The sequence below is a fragment of the Mobula birostris genome, chromosome 14, assembly GCF_030028105.1.
Source record: "Mobula birostris isolate sMobBir1 chromosome 14, sMobBir1.hap1, whole genome shotgun sequence".
Taxonomy (NCBI): Eukaryota; Metazoa; Chordata; class Chondrichthyes; order Myliobatiformes; family Myliobatidae; genus Mobula; species Mobula birostris.
Window position 1 is genome coordinate 60,188,881 of NC_092383.1, and position 15,886 is coordinate 60,204,766.

General features: G+C 41.2%; 1 protein-coding gene across 2 annotated transcripts in view; it reads left to right on the forward strand.

Moving 5' to 3' along the window:
* LOC140209927 (troponin I, slow skeletal muscle-like) overlaps positions 1-15,886 on the forward strand; it is a 107,859-nt gene that overhangs the window by 53,682 nt on the left and 38,291 nt on the right. The window contains exon 2 of one of the 2 annotated variants that reach the window (XM_072278598.1): positions 15,555-15,761. The exons of the other annotated variant lie outside the window; for it this stretch is intronic. The gene's annotated coding sequence lies outside the window, so the exon portion shown is untranslated. The remainder of the gene's footprint in view (positions 1-15,554; positions 15,762-15,886) is intronic. 2 annotated transcript variants of the gene reach the window in all.

Below are 15,886 nucleotides of genomic sequence, written 5' to 3' on the forward strand. Positions count from 1 at the left end.
AACAAATTATGAAAATTGAAGTAAAAACCAAAATAAAATTTGCAAAGTTGGTAATTGATTTTACAGAGAAGTGGAAATAAAAATAAAACTCATGATGTTTATTTTGAGGTTATTTTTAAGGATTTTGCTCAAATTAAATAATTGCCCATAATTAAAGTTGGTCATCTAAACTGATGTATGGATAACACTATTTCAAAATTCTAAAAGTACACAGTAACTTGTGGAGGACAAAATATCAATACACTTTTAAGTACAAAAAAAAGTGAACAACTGAAAGTTGTGGTGATATTTTTCTCCTAAGTTTCTGCAATGTCAGTAATATTATAATCTCTTGATTGAAATTTGTAATTTGAGTGCGCTCATATTTAATCACATAACTAGGGCTGTGGATAGTGCTTTAAAGGGAACAACAGCATTTGGAAGAAGATGAATATAGTAAGTAAAGGGGGTACTGGAGCAGTTATGGAAATCTGAATAAAGAATAAGCTCATTTTTCGCAGTAGCCGGATGGGGTGTTGTAAGATCTGGCCAGTGATTTGGAGAAGGTAAGTCGGCCTATAGGGCTGGGAAGGTTGAATTGGCCCATTGCGCCGGGGATGACAAATTGAGCCGTTGGGCTGGGGATGTCAAGTCGGCCTGTCAGGCCAGGATGTTGAAATGGGGCCTTCGGGCTGGGGATGTTGAACCTGACTGCAATGCTGGTGATGTCGAGATGAGCTTTCAGGTCCGGGGATTTGAGCTGGGCCATTGGACTGGGGGATTAAAGTTAGGCCATTGGACTACAGGTGGATGTTGTCTATATGGACTTCAGTAAGGCCTATGACAAGGTTCCACACGGAGGGTTAATTAGGAAGGTTTAATCATCAGGCATTAATATTGAAGTAGTAAAATAGATTCAGCAGAGGCTGGATGGGAGATGCCAGAGAGTAGTGGTGGATAACTGTGTGTCAGATTGGAGGACGGTGTGTAGCGGTGTGCCTCAGGGATCTGTACTGGGTCCAACGTTGTTTGTCATATATATTAATGATCTGGATGAAGGGGTGGTAAATTGGATTAGTAAGAATGCAGATGATACTAAGATAGGTGGTGTTGTGGATAATGAAGTAGGTTTTCAAAGCTTGCAGAGAGATTTAGGCCAGTTAGAAGAGTGGGCTGAAAGATGGCAGATGGAGTTTAATGCTGAAAAATGTGAGGTGCTACATTTTGGTAGGACTAATCAAAATAGGACGTACATGGTAAATGGTAGGGCATTGAAGAATGCAGTAGAACAGAGGGATCTAGAAATAATGGTGCATAGTTCCCTGAGGGTGGAGTCTCATGTGGATAGGGTGGTGAAGAAAGCTTTTGGTATGCTGGCCTTTACTAATCAGAGCATTGAGTATAGGAGTTGGGATGTAATGTTGAAATTGTATAAAGCATTGGTAAGGCCAAATTTGGAGTATTGTGTACAGTTCTGGCCACCGATTTATAGGAAAGATGTCAATAAAATTGAGAGAGTACAGAGGAGATTTACTGAAATGTTGCCTGGGTTTCATCTCCTAAGTTGTTGAACAAGTTAGGTCTTTATTCTTTGGAGCATAGAAGGTTGAGGGGGGACTTGATAGAGGTGTTTAAAGTTATGAGGGGGATTGATAGGGTTGACGTGGATAGGCTTTTTCCACTGAGAATGGGGGAGATTCAAACAAGAGGACATGAGTTGAGAGTTAAAGGGCAAAAGTTTAGGGGTAACATGAGGGGGAACTTCTTTACTCAGAGAGTGGTAGCTGTATGGAATGAGCTTCCAGCAGAAGTGGTTGAGGCAGGTTCGATGTTGTCGTTTAAAGTTAAATTGGATAAATATATGGACAGGAAAGGAATGGAGGGTTATGGGCCGAGTGCAGGTTGGTGGGACTAGGTGAGAGTAAGAGTTCATAATGGACTAGAAGGGCCAAGATGGCCTGTTTCCGTGCCATATAATTGTTATATGGTTATATGGGATTTCCGGCAGCAATTCAGAAGATGTAGGATAGATACATTCAAAAAAAGAAAAAATATTCGAAAGGGAAGATCAGGCAACCATGGCTGACAAAGGCAGTCAAAGACAGCACAAAAGCCAAAGAGAGGGCATGCAATATAGCAAAAATAAGTGGGAAGTTAGTGGATTGGGAAATTTTAAAAACCAACAGAAGGCAACTAAAAAAGCAATAAGAAATGAAAACATGAAACACAAGATAAACTAGGCACAAATATAAAGGAGGATACCAAATGTTATTTTCAGGTATATAAAGAATTAAAAAAAAAGTCAAGGCTGCTGGAAAATGTGCTGGACAAGTAGTAATAGGGACAAAGAAATGGCAAGTAAACTTAAGTATTTTGCATCAGTCTTCACTGTGGAAGACAACAGCAGATGCCAATAATTCAAGTTTCAGGGGGCAGAAGATAGTGTAGTCATTATTACCATGGTGAAGAAGTTTGGGATGTTTAAAGGTCTAAGTTTAGATAAGTCATCTGGACCAGAAGGACTACACCCCAGGGTTCTGACAGAGGTAGCTGAAGAGATTGCGGAGGCATTAGCAATGATCCTCCAAGAATCACTAGATTCTGGAAAGGCTCCAGAGGACTGAAGAATTGCAAATGTCATTTCACTCTTTAAGAAGAAAGCAAGGCAAGAACAAAATATTGGAAAGAAATTAGAGTACATTATTAAGGATGAGGTTTCAGGGTACTTGGAAGCACATGTTAAAATAGGTTGCAGTTAGCATGGTAAACCTACTGGAGTTCTATGAAGATATAGCAGGCAGAATAGACAAAGGAGAGTCAGCGAATGTGTTCACTAAGATTTTCAGAAGGTTTTTGACAAGGTACCTCATATGAGGTTGCTTAACAAGATAAGGGCACTTGGTAATACAGGAAAGAAATAGCATGGACAGAAGATTGGCTGGCTGGCAAAGAGTGGGAACAAAGGGAGCCTTGTCTGTTTGGCTATTGGAGCCTATTGTTGTTCTGCAGGAGTCAGTGTTGGGTCTACTACCTTTCATGTTATATGCTCATGATATGGATGATGGATTTGATGACTTTGTAGCCAAGTTTGTGGACAATACAGAGATAAGTGGAGAGGTACTATAGTTAGTGTTGAGGAAGCAGGGAGCCTGCAGAAAAATTTGGACTGATTATAAGAATGGGCAAAAAAGTGGTGAAGTCTATTTTACTTAACATTGAGTGAATTCAGAAATTAGAGGAGCAAAGGGACTTGTAATTCTCAGTGCAGATTTCCCTAAAGGATAAACTGCAGGATGAGTTGCTTGTAAGGAATAGAGATGCAACGTTACTTTTTGCCACATACAAGCCCAATGTGGATTGTTGATTGATGTATTTCACTGTTACGAATGTCATTCCACAGGAGTTATCTTTTCTCCAGGATAAGTTCTTAGTTGGATATTTGCAGACATCAGTTCATTATCTTTGAAATGATGTTCACACTCACTTTTTGGAATGACTGAAACAGCTGAGCCAGTGTCCAATTCTACTTTAATTAATTTGCCATTCACTTCTGGTGTAAGCCATATTGCTTGTCTATTGTTAGTTTTCACAATGTAAATCTCAAGGCTACTCAGTCCTCGGTCACTCTCATCATTATCAGATTTTTCATTAACTGCTTGCAGATCAGGGCTCTTTTTGAAACTGCAATTTGACTCTAGCTTTTTCTCTTCCCTGTGCAGTCCAGTAATTTTTGTCAGCCCGACATACTCTTTGTACGTGTCCTACATTATTTTTCATTTTCTGCAAGATTCACCTTTAAACCTCCATTGGTGTGATGTATGTGAGCATCTACCAGAATGGTAAGACTATTTGTTCGGCCAGGCAGGTCTCTGTCAATTGTTGCAATTTTGTTCGTGCTCATTTTCATTCCTGACTACAACTCAATTGCATCTCTATCTGCAGTTTCTATTGAAACAGCAAATGCAACTGCTATTTTAAATGTAAGTTGTGCTTCAGTTAGGAGCATTTTTGAATCTTTTCTTGTAAGATTCCACAAACTAAACAATCCCTCAATGCATCATTAAGACCATTACCAAATTGGCAATGCTCAGACAAGTTCTTCAATTTAGCCACTGAAACTGACTGTCCTTCCTTTTGATTCTGCATATGAAACCTAAAGTGTTTTGCAATCAACAATGGTTTCAGTTCTAAATGTTCCTGCATTACTTTCACGAGATCAGCAAAGCTAATTTCGACTGCTTTGGTTGGAGCAGTGAAATTCCTAAGCATACTGTATGCTTATCCACCCAATACAGTCAGCAAAATTCAAATCAGTTCAAGTTTAATTGTCATTCAACCATACATGAATACCCATGAATACAGACAAATGAGATGGCATTACACCAGGGCAAGGTGCAAGCACATTACCAACAGTCATACAGCACAAAACACACATAGCACATCAAGATAATACACACATGTCAGATATCAATAAACTAATGCCATGCAAAAAAATAGTCCAGATCCTGAATCCATAAATGCCACTGAAATCTGCAGTTGACCACAATACAGCTTGTCCTCTGCCAAACATAAACTGAGAGGAGTGGGGGGCAGCACTAATTCTAACCTGGATGCCGTGCCACACAGCCCCTGGTGGAGTGCATCGGCTTTCATGAACAAAGTGAAATAAAGCAGATGAGCTTAGATGTACTTGGAGCTATGATGTTGTGGCCATTACAGTGACTTTGATGGCACAGGGGCAGGAATGGCTACTTCAAGTGCCAGACTTTAGATATTTCAGAAAGGACAGGGAGGGAGGCAAAAGAGGTGGGGGCATGGCACTACTGACCAGAGATAGTTTCATGGCTGCAGAAAAGGAGAAAGTCATGGAGGGATTGTCTACAGTCTCTGTGGGTGGAAATTTGAAAAAGGAAGGGGTCAATAACTCTACTGGGTGTTTTTATAGACCACCCAATAGTAACAGGGACGTCAAGGAGCAGATAGGGAGACAGATTCTAGGTTAACAGGGTTGTTGTGGTGGGAGATATTAATTTCCCCAATATCAATTGGCATCTCCCTAGAGCAAGGGGTTGAGATGGGGTGGAGTTTGTTAGTTGTGTTCAGAAAGGTTTCCTGACACAATATGTAAAAAAGTGTACAAGAGGAGAGGCTGTACTTGATCTGGTATTGGGAAATGAACCTGGTCAGGTGTCAGGTCTCTCAGTGGGAGAGCGTTTTGGAGATGGTGAACACAATTCTATCTCCTTTACCATAGCATTGGAGAGGGATAGGAGCAGACAAGTTAGGAAAATGTTTAATTGGAGTAAGGGAAATATGAAGCTATCAGGCAGGAACTTGGAAGCAGAAATTGGGAGCAGAACTTCTCAGGGAAATGTATGGCAGAAATGTGGCAAGTGTTCAGGGGATATTTGTGTGGCATTCTGTATAGAGACAGGAAAAGGATGGTAGGGTACAGGAATCATGGTGTACAAAGGCTGTTGAAAATTTGGTCAAGAGAAAAAGAAAAACTTACAAAAGGTTCAAAAAACTAAGTAATGATAGAGATCTAGAAAATAGCAGGAAGGAGCTTAAGAATTAAATTACAAGAACCGAAGGGAGCATGAGAAGGCCTTGGTGACCAGGATTAAGGAAAACCCTAAGGCATTCTACAAGTTTGTGAAGAGCAAGAGGATGAGACGTGAGAGAATAGAACCAATCAAGTGTGACAGTGAAAAAGTGTGTATAGAACTGGAAGAGGTAGTTAATGAATGCTTTGCTTCACTACAGAAAAGGATCCTGGCAATTGTAGGGATGACTTACAGTGGACTGAAAAGCTTGAGCATGTAGATATTAAGAAAAAGGATGTGCTGGAGCTTTTGGAAAACATCAAGTTGGATAAGTCACCGGGACTGGACGAGATGTACCCCAGGCTACCGTGGGACGTGAGGGAGGAGATTGCTGAGTCTCTGGCAATTATCTTTTCATCATCAATGGGGACAGGGGAGGTTCCGGAGGATTGGAGGGTTGTGGATGTTGTTTCATTATTCAAGAAAGGGAATAGAGATAGCCCAGGAAATTATAGACCAGTGAATCTTACTTCAGTTGTTGGTAAGTTGATGGAGAAGATCCTGAGAGGCAGGATTTATGAACATTTGGAGAGGCATAATATGATTAGGAATAGTCAGCATGGCTTTGTCAAAGGCAGGTCATACCTTATAAGCCTGATTGAATTTTTTGAGGATATGACTAAACACATTGAGGAAGGTAGAGCCGTAGATGTTGTGTCTATGGATTTTAGCAATGTATTTGATAAGGTACCCCATGCAAAGGTTATTGAGAAAGTAAGCAGGCATGGGATCCAAGGGGACATTGTTTTGTGGATCCAGAAATGGCTTGCCCACGGAAGACAAAGAATCGTTGTTGATGGGTCATATTCTGCATGGAGGTTGGTGTCTAGTGGTGTGCCTCAGGGATCTGTTCTGGGACCCCTTCACTTTGTGATTTTCATAAATGACGTCGATGTGGAAGTGGAGGATGAGTTAGTAAATTTGCTGATAACAGAAAGGTTGGAGGTGTTGTGGATAGTGTGCAGGGCTGTTCGAGGTTACAGTGGGACATCGATAGGATGCAAAACTGGGCTGAGAAGTGGCAGATGGAGTTCAACCCAGATAAGTGAAAGGTGGTTCATTTTGGTAGGTCAAATATGATGGCAGAATATAGTATTAATGGTAAGACTCTTGGCGGATCAGAGGGATCTTGGGGTCCAAGTCCATAGGACATTCAAAACTGCTGCGCAGGTTTTCTGTGTAGTTAAGAAGGCATACGGTGCATTGGCCTTCATCAGTCGCGGGATTGAGTACAAGAGCCATAAGGTAATGTTACAGCTATATAGGACACTGGTCAGACCCCACTTGGTGTGCTGTGCTCAATTCTGGTTGCCTCACTATAGGAAGGATGTGGAAACCATAGAGAGGGTGCAGAGGAGATTTACAAGGATGTTGCCTGGATTGGGGAGCATGCCTTATGAGAATAGGCTGAGAGAACTTGGCCTTTTTTCCTTGGAGTGACAGAGGATGAGAGGTGACCTGATAGAGGTGTAAAGGTGATGAGGGGCATTGATCTTGTGGATAGTCAGAGGTTTTTTTTCCCAGGGCTGAAATGGCTAGCACAAAAGGGCATAGTTTTAAGGTGATTGGAAGTAGGTACAGAGGAAATGTCAGGGGTAAGTTATTTATGCAGAGAGTGGTGAGTGCGTGGAATGGGCAGCTGGTAATGGTGGTGGAGGTGGGTACATCAGGGTCTTTAAGAGTCTTTTGGATAGGTACATGGAGCTTAGAAAAATAGAGGGCTATGGGTAACCCTAGGTAATTTCTAAGGTAGGCCGAAGGGCCTGTATTGTGCTGTAGGTTTTCTGTGTTTCTATGTTCTTTTCTCATTGGCTATTCCACTTCCTTTAAAATATTGTTCAGTTAGCTCAGTATACATGAGCCAGTTTTCCGTTGTGCAACTGAATGGGTCTATCTTTCTTATATAGCCAGCCATTTTTGCTTTTTAAAAAATTTATCATTATCACCTGGTACACACAGTTTATGAACTCAAGAATTCTTTGGTTTTCTGATTTGTTTTTACTCGATTACCTTCCCTTTTGCAGAGAAAATGTGATGCTCTGAAGAAAAAAATGTGTTGCACCTTTTTTAAACTCGGTCACTTCTCACTGTGCTTTTTAAATTTTGAAAGCCATGTTATGTTTCAACAGGTAGGCAGTTGTCTCAGGTTTGTTTTAAAAATACTTTGTCACCACTGTTATGTTTTGTAATACCAAAACATTAAACTAATTGCAATAAAAATATGGGAGCCCAAGAGATGCAAGTCTTAGTTTGCTTTTTTACTTTAAGCGAGGTGTGGACTTACCATGTGGTAGTGTGATGACGCTATGCCATTTATGTCCTTTTACAGATAACACACAATGAATTATGTAAACAACAAGGAATGCTTACTCAAACAATATATTTACAATATTTCTTAAATTTTACTGAAAAATTAAATACACAACAAATTCCTTTAGCCAGAGTTTGGTGAATCTATGGAATTCATTGCCACAGACATCTGTGGTGGTCAGTTCATGCTGTATATTTAAAATAGAGTTTGATAGCTTCTTGATGGGTAAGGGCATTAGAGGTTATGGGAGAAGGCAGAATAATGGGATTGAGAGGGAAGATAAATCAGCCATAATTGAATGGTAGAGCTGACTTGATGGGTCGAATGGCCCAATTTTGCTCCTATGTCTTATGACCTTATAGTCTACTCTGCTGACAGTCTGCTTAAACATGACCGAATATTTACATATTCTATCTACTCAATTACCTTCTTCACGTATATTATGTATAAATTCAGCTCTCAGGGAATTTGGCCAGAAGGATATCTCAACCTCTCCACCCTGAGAACGTAAGTAACAAGAATCATTTATTATAGGCATCCACTAGTCTCGTGAGACCATGGATTTGCACCTTGGAAGGTTTCCAGGGCGTAGGCCTGGGCAAGGTTGTATGGAAGACCGGCTGTTGCTCATGTTGCAAGTCTCCCCTCTCCATGCCACCGATGTTGTCCAAGGGAAGGGCACTAGGGCCGATACTGCTTGGCACCAGTGTCGTTGCAGAGCAATGTGTGGCTAAATATCTTGCTCAAGGACACAACACGCTGCGTCAGTTGAGGCTTGAACTAGCGACCTTCAGATGACTAGACCGACGCCTTAACCACTTGGCCACATGCCAACACAAGAAGCATTTAACAGCACCCTTAATGAACTGCACTTAATTGCCTTGGTTTCAAACTTTAATAGCACTCTTTTTTTGTTTTCTCCTAATATTTTCAATGTTACCTAGCTGAGAAGAATGTATTCAAATCAGTTTTATTGAAATTAATATTAATAGAGCTATTGTAGTGGGAGTAGCAATGTGAGTCTTTCTGAAGGACAGCTTTCTTTTGGATCTTCAGTTTTTTATTTATAATCAACTTGCTTTGAAACCATAAGCCAGGAGATAATATCGTGGGCGGGGCGATAGCCAGAGGAGGGGGAAGAGAGTTGGTAAAGTGGCTGTAGTGAATGTAGCTGCTGGGTTGTCACAGAGAACTTGCTTTGTGTGACAGCAACTGGGGCACATAGCAAGGCACTGCTGGAATAGATGTGAGAGGGTAAAGGAGATGATTTGTTACAGTTGTGTCTTCTCAGGTCATGGTTGGAGGCAGTGTCCGAAAAACAGAGGAAGGTGTGAATACCACTCACCAAGGCAGGCAGAATCCATAGCAGCACCTTTCATTTCTGATTTAACTGCTTACCAGATTATAGGTCTGGTGAGGTCAGCATCGAGGTCACACAAACTAATGGTAGGAGCCTCTATTGCCAGTGGTGGTCATACACAGATGTGCACAAGAGGGAGCCAGCAATGTGAAATGTCAGTGGACACGGAGTCGTCAGCATTGATAACTGATCTACCCATTCCCACGAATGGAGAGACAATTTACTGTACATTACCAATGCAGGAGGTGAAACAATGAAGGTGGAGATAAGTCAGCTCCAGGTACTTGAGATTGAGGGTGTGCAGCTTCCTATAGATTTTTGGGTGTGTCCAAACAATGAAGGTACTATCCTGGGGATAGACACACTGAATCAGGCAGGTGCTATCATAGTGTGGTAAACCATATATATGTGTTGTGACTGGGTTAACTGTCTGGACACACCCCTCTACTGACTGCTCCTGTGGCTCCTCCCACAGAATCCTGTATAAAGGTGTTTCGCCTTGTCCCTCCCCCTCAGTCCGGGGGCAGACACTCGCCGTGGAGGTGGTGGAGGTCATATTGTACAGCGAATAAAAGCCTTTCAGTATTTTACCAAACCTAAGTCTTTTGGAGTTATTGAAGGTGCTTCACATAGACTCAGGAAAAGGAGAAATGACATGGACAAGACAGGAACAGCGAACGTGTGTGACCCACAGAGCAGCCAACATGGCCCATAGAGAGACAGTAGCCCCAAGCAGGGAGGGCACACAGAGCAATGTGTGGGAATTATGTCAGAAGATCCCAAGGTTTGGGGCCAAGCACAGTCAGGAGCTGTCAGAAGTTGTGCAGCTGCCTGAGGAGGGAGCAGTGATTAAAGTAAAGGCTTACCAGAAAGGGGATAGTAAGGAGCAGAAAGGGACGAGTGGGCAGACATCAGTGTGAGGAGGGCAGCAGAAGAACAAGAAGGAACAGAAATTACAAGTGTACAAGAGGAAACAACAAATACCAGTTAGTAAGATTACATGGAGGTGAGAAGGACCACTGTAACTACGGTAACACATTGAGGGATCAAGCAAAGTATCAGAAACACATTACTGATCAGAGAGAGCCAGAGGGAGAGAAGATAGTCCTCCCACAGCATGGTGACCAAGTCATGGTAAGGGAGCTGGCTGTAAAGACAGGTTTCACTCCCAGGAGGTATGGAGCACAGATGGTGCTCCAGATGAATGATGCCCCTGTTAGTGTATAGTCCCGGTGAGGCTGCCAGTGGAAACACTAGACTCAAGTTAATCCGTATGACTCACCTTCTTGTTGCCCCCACAGACAGAGCGAGAGATCAAGTGTACCCCGAACACTGTCATTGCAGATAACCTAGGTGATGACTCAGAATCAAGTTTATTATCACTGGCATGTGTCGTGAAATTTGTTAACTTAGCAGCAGCAGTTCAATACAATACATGCTAATATACAAAGAAAAAAATAAACAAATCAATTAGAGTGAGTATATAATATGTATATTAACCTGTTAGATCAAAAATAGTGCAAAACAGAAAAAGTGTATAAAAAAGGAGACGTGGTTTTCATGGGTTCAATGTCCATTTAGGAATCGTATGGCAGAGGGGAAGAAGCTGTTCCTGAACATACACAGGCTGCATCAGTTCTGACCATACCTGATGGAAGTAGACCCACAACAAATGCAAATGCAGAGGCACCAAGAGAATGTGGCAGCAAGTTGTGAACAGCATGTTAAAGTATAACATGAACTATATTCTGTAATGAAAGCTGGTTCCCAAAGGTAGATGATCAGTTGTGTAGATCAGATAGATGAGAAGGGATCCGAGTTACAACAGAGACATCAGGTTCCACAACTTCGATGGCATGGCAGACTGAGAGAGAGACGAAATGACATACAGCATCTGAAGGCAGTCACCCCCAGCCTGAATGGGAGTGAATACAAATGAACTGGGATCTTTCAGTTGTTGGTTCAGTAATTGAATGGACAGTCCGGGAGGGGGTGCCACTGGAGTGAGGTCGTTGCAACCATTCATATAAGGACCATCCCAATCCATCCTGTACAGGATGAAAGGGTCTAAGAGATTAGTTGTCAGATCCTCAATCTTGTCATGGCATGGAGTGTGAATTATTGCCTGTGAAACTGATAGTTACCTCGCTGGCACCCCTGACCAGTGACTAATCACCGATAGCCACTGTTGAATTTTAGCTATCAGAGAATGAAGGGGTGAAGATAAAGAATGTGATTAAACTGCAATTTGTCAGCAGGGAGGGAGACAGCAGGCATATGAATGACAAAGCTGCATTTTAAAAAACTGTGGTTTTATTTCTGGAACAATCTCTGCTTAGAGTCTTGTAGGTAGACATTAGGAATGATAATGTAGATGTAACTGCATGTAGGAAATGATCTACTTGATTAGATCCTCGTCATAGTATGGTCTTTCCTGGCTCAAATTTATTTTTGTCCAGGAGGGCCGAGAGAAGGGACTGTTTGATGTGTTCTGGTGATATGGAATATAGAAAATATCAATTTCAACAGCAGATAATTGGCAATTTCTACTTACAGCTTGGGATTATTAAATAAATCAAAAAGCTCACAGTGTCAGTATTCTTTACAATAGCTTTCATTGCAGAATGAGACAGACGCTAGTGTGCTCTGCACTGTGCAATTTTACAACACAGAAAGCTGTTGGTGGTATAACACAGCTTTAAACCAATAAAAAAAACCTAAAAATAACTGTCCGTTGTCTCTGAACTTCAACCCAAGTTGGTGCAGTTTTTCATTGACTCTATTATGGTTATTATTCTATTATAGATTTACTGAGTATGCCTGCAAGAAAAATTTTCTCAAGATTGTATATGGTGACATGTATGCACTTTGATTATAAATTTATTTGACTTCGAAATTTGAACATTCACACCAAGTTTTCCTGACACCTAGGTCAATGGAGAACCCTCTCAAATCTGGATCTCTTGGTTTTTGTTGTTGGCCTGTGCTGTTCAGGCTCTACAGTTTAATAGTACATCCTCTGATATTGTCATATCTGCTTCTAGATAACAAGCTTTTCTTATGGTCTTCCTGAGAGAGTTCTCACTCCTGCTGATATAAACACTTTCCCATCTCATCTTTACATGATCCAGGGCATGACATCAGCCAGCTTAATGCAGCTTTCTTCCCAATTCGGTGTTGTTTTGAGCTTCATCCTTACTGTGTCTCTGACTGTTACTGGTGACATGTCTCTGCCACCTCTGTTGTAGATGTGCCTGTCATCTTTTGGCTCCCCTTGATACCTTCTACATGGATTTGCACTTCTAATTTGAGCACCCTTTGTTATTAGAAGTAGAATTCTTGTGCACCTATACATTAATCTCTACACAGTACTTCATTAAAATTAATTTTTCACGATCTGGTCTTCACTTGCAAACCCAAGCAGTTTTACCCATCCCCAATACTCCATTACAGAGGAGTATTTAAGCATCAATCACATAAGGTGGTCTAGACTCATAATAGTTTGCTTTAGGAGGATGCAATTTCTTGCTTCTGAGTCAATTTAAACCAATATCTTCGTAAAAGACATACACAGAATTGACCTTATTTGGCTAGGTAGCAGGTTTAGTGATATTCTCTTTCTGATCTTCCTTCTGCCCCTGCTGAACACATCTTATCCATTCCAGAGACACCGGATGTCAGCTTCATTGTGCATTGTTTGTAGATGTGATTTTCTACCCTGCATTACAAACAACTCTTTCCATTTGCAGGACATTTTTTCTCCAAGTGTTCACTTCGCCATCCCCAGTACAGCTGAACAAACTTGGCCATATGTCCCTGCTACATTAGATGTGCTTCCGCTGTTGGCCTATCCAAAATTTCAAGCCTGCTTTTGGACCATTCTGCAGACTTGTACTTTTCTGTAGTTAACTGTGCCTCACACAATAGGCATTCCCTCAGGCTAGACTCCCAGAATCCAAAAATAATCCAGTCTCTAATGAGCATTTATGAAATCTGCAAAATTGCAGTTGACTGCTGACAGCTATAGCTCATGAAAAAGAATCCTATCACTCCTCATGTTCCAGGTTGCATGTAGAGAATTGGTAGCAGTCAAGTTGATATTTTGCAGGCGAGTTGCAACGTGCTTGTAATATGCCAGATCTTCTTCTCAGGGTCTCGCTGAGTGCATTCCGGTTGTACTTCTGCCTGCTGGTGACAAATGAGGTACAACAGCATCTAGACATTCTTCTGCCTCTATTTATCTGCCATGGTCAGTTCAATAAGCAGCAGGTTCTCTTCTTCAGACAAATTACTTGTTTGAACTCAATTTGCTCTGACACCTTATCTGTTCCGTCATGTATTCTCAATTGAATTATACAGCCTGTAATCTCTTGGTGCATATCTACACGTTATCTCAATTGGGTGGGATGATTTCTGATGTTCAATGTTCTGGCTTGAGCATCATAATTTCATAATCCCATCAGCCAACACTTCTGACACCATTCCCGGATAAATCTTTCTACAGAGACAGACAATTTCAGGCAGTTTCTACAAGGAACAATGTTATGACACAAAAAGCTTTCAGCCACATGACATAATCCTTAACTGAACAACCTTAATATATCAATGATTGTAACAGTTATTATTAAAATATTACTTCATTCATCAAATTTGTAATTATATAACACAATGCACACATATAGTACCACTCTCTACATACCATTTACCTTGCATCAGTATGATATCAATTTCCCTTATATCCATTCCTTGAGCAAACAGTCTGAAGAGTTTATACATGGCTCGCTGCTCCTAGTGTGCATTTGTGATAGGACCTTTAGCAAAAGCCCAACTGGTGTTTGCACCTAGCTTCAGTACTTTTCCCTGTATGTTATCCTGGACCTTGGAATGTGTAAGCTCTCAACACTCAGTTGTGAACAGTTCCTTGCACTGAAAGACCGGCAAGTTTAAGGGAGAGTAGAGGGTCTCTTTAACTGAGCTGGAATTCTTCCAGCAGCAGATGGTGTTTGTCTCTGTGTGTGTCCTTGGGAATAGACCACAGAGCGTGGAGTCCTGCGTTACTCATCTGTTCAGGATGAACTTTGACAAAGGTCACTGCACCTCTTTCCAGATCTGCCTGGCAGTGATTGCTAACAGATATGGTATCAGCCATGAGCATTCTGCCAATCTCCACCTACCAAGCTTCCCCAGTCTTCTATCAACAACAATACAAGGAGGGGGGTAATTTTATTACAGAGCAGATTGATGAGGATATTGCCAGGACCGGAAAATCACAAGTATAAGGAAAGATTGGATAAGCTGGGGATGTTTTCCTTGGAACTCTGGAGGCCGAGCATAAAGTTACTTAATTAACATAAAGTTACTTAATTAACATACAGTATATAAAGTTATGAGAGACCCACATACAGATAATAGAAACTTCATTTACCAGAGGGTTCAAAATCAGGGGATCATTAATTATTGCAAATGGTATAAGGATGAGAAGAAAAGAAAGAAAAGATATTCACACAGAAAATAGTAAGGGCCTTGAATTCACCATTTGATGAGATAGCAGAGTCACAAACCCTTGTCTCCTTTAACAAAGACCCACAAATGCAAGAATACAAGCTAGGATTATAAAAGGACAATTATTCTTTGACTGAGACAATCATACTGGGCTGTATGGCCCCTTTCTAAATCATAACTATTCTATGATTCTATTGCATGCTAATTTCCAATTCCCTTGCACCTCCTACATTTTGGGAACCTCTATCCCCCTGACACTCCAACTTTCTGTTATCTGCCTCGTGCCCACCTCCCCCATGCATGTTTTCTGCATCCTCATTTTTCCAAATGTCTGCTGTTCTGTTGTTCCACCAGGACTAACCACCAGTCACCCTTTCATGTAGCCAACACCATCCTACCTCCTAATATGCAAACACTGAGGCTCCATTTTGATCATAAAATGGACCCTAGTGGAACTAAAATTTCATGTGGTGGATCTGTGAACCAAACAGTTACTGGTTCCTGCTTCTGCATCATTCTAGGCAAGGGCAATGTTCTACAAATTTGAGAAAACCTTATTTAGCTGTTAAATAATTGGTTGTCAGTAGAACTGTCAGCTGTGGAGTTTGGCTTCTATGGTATGATACCTTTTCTGTTGCACAGAAGGCAGCTTGAGTGCTCATTTAAATACAAGGGCCGGTGCCACAGTGATCAGATTTCTATGTAAGCAGAGTAGTGCTCTTGTCAACACAAAGCCTAGGCAGCAAATGGTTGTCAGATCTGCCTCCAAAATAACACGATTGATGTTTCTCAACAGGCATCCTTGCCCGGTCAAATGAGTCAAGAATTTCACATTTTTCTTATTGGTTGTTGGGAAGCTGAGTGAAAATGTGGAGGAGCTATTTTTATTGACCAGTCGAGTGCAGCTCTGAAAACTGTTGAGGATTAAAAACTCTTGTGCTCTTCTATTCTTCTCTGAATCTCCTCTTGCTGCCAGCAGTGAAGTCCATTTGCAGTCAGTGAGGTAAGAGTTTTCTTCTGTAAGTTTGAAATGGAAGGCATAGAGAATATCAAACTAATAACAATATTAAACTGGAGATTTCAGTTCTGAATGTAACACTAAAGCTTATTAATAATAAATGCAAGCTA